Below are 6,535 nucleotides of genomic sequence, written 5' to 3' on the forward strand. Positions count from 1 at the left end.
TAGCTGAAGGATTTAAAAGCTCAATAAGACTGGGCAGCAAAGTGACATAAAAAAAGTGACTTCCTTCTTGCCATTTAGTAGTTGTCTTGATTTTTCAATGCAGACATGGTAAGTATCGGTAGTACTTGAATGCAATGGGGCATGATGGCTCAGTGGTTAAAGATGCTGAGCTTGTCCGCTGGACAGCCCTGGTTTGAGATCTGAATTCCACGTAGCAGGGTGAGCTCCAGTTACTTGCCTCAGCTCTTGCCCGTGTAGCAGTTCGAAAGCATGCAAATGCGAGTAGATTAATAGGTACCACTTTGGTGGGAAGGTAACAGCATTCCAAGCGCCTATGGCATATAGCCATGCTGGCCACATGACCATGGAAATTGTCTTCAGACTCCCTAGACCAAGAAATGGAGATAAGCATCGTGCCCCAGAGTTGGACATGACTGACAGGGAAACCTTTACCTTTTTACTTGAATGCAAGACTATCAGGGAATGCCAGCACTGTAGACTATACTAATCACCATAATTGTCCTGAAAGAGGGTCATAGCAAATCACTTTCTTGCAGTTCACAAAAATACTTCAAGGAAATGTCCAAGGACATTTTCATCAAGAATGGAGTCTGACTTGCAGAGAGACAAAAAGAAAACACTTGATATGAGACATATGGGACAAAACATATACAGCCACAATAGATTAGATATATAGTCAGATTAAATCAAAAAGTCCAAACATATGTCATGTTTTACTATATAACTTATTGTACTGTCCTAGCTCAGAGCGCTAACCATTTGGGGTATACAGAAACTGGACCTTCTAATCAACAGTAAGCTTTGATTCCAGTATTCCAAAAAATCTGAAATGGCAGTCATTCCAGCATATGCTGGAGGAATAGTTCATTCGTTTATTTTGAGGGCAACATGGAGAAAGAGTAGGAAATACCAAAGAGAATCATAGTGTTCTGAAGAGACCACAGAGAGTGGCATTCCAGCAATATTTCTGGAGTGTAACAGTCCAAGTGAATATACTAGCTGAAATACCAATTTGGTATAATTATATTGCAGGGGGATAGATTTATCTATGGTTTGCACTGCAGCAATGTAAGAGCAGGGCACACTGTCTACTATGGGAATAGTCCTTCTTCTGCATTGCTGTTTAAGTAAACCACAAAGGTCCCCTCTTCGGTGTGTGTACCCCATGATGTCCACACCACCGATGTGCCAGTTAGTTTCTAGAGCTTTCCTTTTCTATTAACGCACAGCTGAGATGGCCAAAGTGCATACAGGTAGTCCTTGAACCACAATTGAGTCCAAAATTTCTGCTGTTACGCAAGACAGTTGTTCAGTGAGTTTTGCCCCATTTTATGACTTTTCTTGCCACTGTTGTTAAGTGAATCACTGCAATTGTTAAGTTAGTAATAGGGTTGTTAAGTGAGTTTGGTTTTACCCATTGACTTTGCTTGTCAGGTCACAAAAGATGATCACACCATCCCAGGACACTGCAACCATCATAAATATGAACCAATTCCCAAGCATCTGAATTTCGTGACCGTGGGGGATGCAGCAACGGTTGTAAATCGGGAAAAATGGTCATAAGTCACTTTTTTCAGTGCCCTTGTAACTTTGAACGGTCACTAAATGAATGGTTGTAAGTCGATGACTATGTGTACACCTTTCTTAAAAATATATAATTTAAAAAATAATATAAGAATATTTATTATGTAATAATAATTAACAACCTTGGACTGAGAAAAAAAAGCGAGCGAGCTTCTTCACAGGCTTATACATAGATTCATCCGAGCGGAGTGCTGATAATTTAGCAGCGAGCAAGAATGCTTGCTGAAAAAAAAGGGAAATCTTCAGTGCAAAGGTTGGACTAGAAGACCTCTAAGGTCCTTTGTAACGCTATGCCTCTTCGACCTCGGAACTGGTTAAAGCAGAGAGCTCTGGTGAGGTGGGCAAAGAGCCTGTAGTAAAATGTGCAAGTGGTAATTTTTAGTCTAAGCTAGGCAAAACAGAAAGAAGCCTCTACTACAGGAGTCTTCAAACTTGGTCCTTTTATGACTTGTGGACTTCAACTCCCAGAATTCCTCAGCCAGGCATGCTGGCTGAGGAATTCTGGGAGTTGAAGTCCACAAGTCATAAAAGGGCCAAGTTTGAAGACCCCTGCTCTACTAGATCAAAGGGGGCAGGCGCTGTCCGAAGGAAAGGAGTTTGCATTTGCAGCGGACCCCAGAAATTCGCAATTACACCCGCCCCCTCCCAGTTTTATTTTGTCCTTCGCTTCGAGGCACCAGCGAACCTACCAGGAGTGCAGATCCTTCCACAGAGGAAGGAGTGAGCCGGTGGACCGGCCAGGTGCGATCTGTAGCACAGAAAAGCCTTCGCGCCCGCCCGCCTCAAAAGCTTCGGTTGCTATGCTGGTCGTCAACTGCGACGTTCTAATCTAGAGCGCCAAGCGGGCTTTGGATTGTACCATTCTCTAACCCTGGGAGGGGAGGCAAGGAGAAGAGATCTAATATGCTGACGGACGGTCCAATAAAGCGTAGGACGTCTCTCTCAGCCTTGGAAAGGAGAATGGCTTTGTATGCTCGGGTTGCGTTGCAACTCTTGGAAAAGAGTTGGAGTTGGATAATGAGAGACAGCACTCTACAATTAATTAATAGCAATTAATAGCAAATTGTACCAATTGATTAATAGCAATTAATTGTTTAGCCGAGGCGGCCAAGGGATTGCAAGACTTTAATTTGTAATTGGAAGAGGAAATAGGGCGTGTAGAATTAATAAAGAGGGACACGGTAAAACACTCTCATTCCTTTTGTCTTTATTATCTCAGCTACATGCATGTAGTTCGACTTCAAAGCCGTTACCCAAAACTATATCCAACAAAACATCAAATAAAAAATAAAACAGTGAAGAGTTGAGAAGTAAATGTGCAACACAGTCGATGTAAAAATATGCTGATACATTTTAGGTCCCCTAACTACATATTTAATGCAGTAACCCATGTTTCACAGTTGGCATTTTATATTGTATAGATATGTGTTCGCCTAGGTTGCCCAACTTGGTAGCAGCAAATAACACCTTGACTGATCTTGAGAGCACTTGGATAGAAGACCACCAGGAAATCCCTGTAGGCTAGATTGTACTGAAACAATGTAGTAAACTGCTTCAGTACAATTTCCAAAATCCCTTTAAGGACAAGCATGTGAAATCACTGGGATCTGAGCTTCCTTTAAAGTTTTTGCCTTTTTAAAAATACAGTACAGTTCTTGTTTGCACCATGTATTTTCAAACCAAACTAGAGGGTAATGTAGCATTAAGACATGACCTCCAACACCAGATTACTTCCTTTGACCCTCTGTGGGAGGGGACCATCTTGCCATCTTCTGATTTATTGCATTATTCTCTGTGTCAACAGTGGAGACTTATGGCATTCTAAAATCACGGCTTGCAGTTGCTCCAACTACAGTAGTAAGCCCACTGTCAAGAAATGCTGTAAGACGAAGCTCAGCAAAGGCTGTCCATTTCCCATTCCTGCCAAGATACATCTTCCTTCCGATTGAAACAGAGCAGGTATATTTCTAGGTCTGGATTATATCTTTTGCAAATAAGTCTGTGAAGGGGAGGCAGGATATATATGTTTAAACAAATAATTTGGAACTGTTTCAGCTTTTGAAATAAAGGTTCCCTGTAAGTAGCAAATGTTCTATGCTCAAAGAGACCTTGTGCTGTAATTTATTTATTTATTTATTTTTGGGACTTATATGCCGCCCTATCTCCCAAAGGACTCAGGGCGGCTTACAACAATAAAAAACAACAATACAAAAATTAAAAAACGAATTAAATAACAGCCCCAAAATAAATTAACTACAGTTAAAAATTAAAACATATTTAAAAACCCATCATCAATCCAGGTCAGCCTGATGGAAGAGAAAAGTTTTGAGGTCGCGGCGAAAGGACCGGAGGTCCGGGGCCATCCGAAGCTCAAGGGGAAGCTGGTTCCAAAGGGCTGGTGCTCCCACAGAGAAGGCCCTCCCCCTGGGGGTCGCCAGCCGACATTGTCTGGCCGACGGCACCCTGAGGAGGCCCTCTCTGTGTGAGCGCACTGGGCGATGGGAAGTCGTCCCCGGTAGCAGACGGTCCTGCAAGTATCCCGGGCCTAAGCCATGTAGGGCTTTAAAGGTAAGTACCAGCACCTTAAATCTCGCCCGGAAGACAACTGGTAGCCAATGCAGCTCACGCAGGAGGGGTGCAATATGGGAGTATCGGGATGCTCCCATCACTACCCGCGCGGCTGCATTCTGCACCAGCTGAAGCCTCTGGGTGGTCTTCAAGGGCAGCCCCATGTAGAGAGCATTGCAGTAATCTATCCGAGAGGTAACGAGTGCATGAGTGACTGTACGTAGGGCATCTCGGTCCAGATAGGGGCGCAACTGGCGCACCAGGCGAACCTGGGCAAATGCCCCCCTGGCCACGACTCCAATATGATCTTCAAAACTGAGTCGTGAGTCCAGGAGGACGCCTAAATTGTGCGCCCTATCAACGGGAGGCAACACCTCTCCTCCCATAACCAAAGATGGAACCTCTTGGACAAGTCGAGATGCCGGTACGTAAAGCCACTCAGTCTTGGCCGGGTTGAGCTGGAGCCTGTTCTTCCCCATCCAAATCCGTACCGCTTCCAGGCAACGGGACATCACGTCGAGGGCATCACTGGCTTGGTTCGGGGTGGAGATGAAAAGCTGGGTATCATCGGCATATTGATGATACCTCACCCCAAAACCACGGATGATCTCAATAAGTGGTTAAGGATTTTTATCATTTCTACAGCATTATGGTAAGATAAACTGCATTATCTACAATAAATACTTTACCCAGATACTAGAAACCAGCCTAGCCGAAGAAGGAACTGTGCTGCTACCTATAATATATACTGTAAACATGAAACTGCAAACTATTGCCTTATTCCAAGTAAAATAGTGCCAGTTTTAACTTTTAGGATGTTTGCTTACTTTCTGTTTGTCCAACTTCACCATCTGATGCAGAGGTAAGGCTATATTGTTTGTGGCACCTTTTGAGCAGGGGCTTTTGAATACTGTGGGAATGTTAAACCAGTGTTGGAAGTGATTCTGTTACTGAAAGGTTGCACAATCTATTCTACCTAACCATCTCAATCCCTGCCGCCCCCTTCTCCTTTTGCCTTCCATCTTTCCAAACATCGGTCTTTTCCAAGGAGACCTCTCTCTTCATTTGGTGGCCAAAGTATTTGAGCTCAGGCTTCAGTATCTCTCCTTCCAAAGAACAGTCAGGTTTGATTTCATTTAGGATTGACTGATTAGATCTCCTTAACAGTCCACGGGACTCTCAAGAGTCTTCTCCAACACCAGAATTTGAAAGCATCAAATTCTTCAGTGCGCAGCCTTCCTTATGGTCCAACTCTCACAGCCATACATTACTACTGGGAACACCAGAGCTTTGACTATATGGACCTTTGTCGGCAAGGTGAAGTCTGCTTTTGAATGCACTGCCTAGGTTTGCCATAGCTTTCCTCCCAAGGAGCAAGCGTCTTTTAAACTCATGGTTGCAGTCATGATGTGCAGTGATCTTGTAGCCCGAGAAAATAAAATCTCTCACTGCTTCCATTTTTCCCCTTCTATTTGCCAGGAAGTGATGGGACTGGATGGTGGTCCAACAGACTGTCCATATTTATCTTTCTTGAGCCCAACAAAATAAAATTTTCTCTTCCGTAATAAGCTCTTCCAAATCCTTCGCATCAAGTGGCATCATCTACGTACCACAAACTGTTATTGTGTTGAAGCTTTTCAACTTTTATTTCAGCTGTCATCTCTTCCCAACTCACTATACTTATGATGCATTTGCTGTGTGAGTTAAACAGAAATGGAACAATATGTGTTCTTGTAACTTGTTATGATAACTTTGAGTTCTGGTACATCTACTCTCTCTCTCTCTCCTCCCCCCCTCTCCCTCTCCCTCATCCATCCATCCACATCAATATGTTATTAAAAATAGTTATTACAAATTTCTTGCTGTGCATCTATAAAATTTATATCCTGTATTTCCATTTTGTTTAGGGAATCGTATTGGTATAGATGTAATTATATATACTGTAGTGTTCTGTTATAGCCGAATAGCTTTGTATTGATGTTGCTTTCTGCCCAAGTAAGGAGGCAGAGTGCCTACTCCATCCAACAGCCATCCTGTAAGATGGAGCAAACATTTTCGTCTGTCAAAGATACTCTCTGAGTATTTGAGCTCCTGGGAAATGTAGTTTGCACTGGGCAAACACTAGCAGAGTGTTTCAGCCTAGCTGAATCACCCCTTGGATAAGGCTTTTCTCCTGCCAGAAATTGGTTTGTGCCGCCACTTTATTCCTTCCAGGTTCTGGAACAATTTCTGTTATTTTCCATGCCTTGACAGATTTATCTTTGGTTTGGTGAAACAAATACAGTTGTCCCATAACCAGACTTGTTCCCTTATCCATGGGAACACAAAGGATTGATCTTTTCTCTTGACATGGGGTGATAAA

The sequence above is a fragment of the Vipera berus genome (assembly GCF_964194415.1).
Source record: "Vipera berus genome assembly, chromosome: 1".
NCBI lineage: Eukaryota > Metazoa > Chordata > Lepidosauria > Squamata > Viperidae > Vipera > Vipera berus.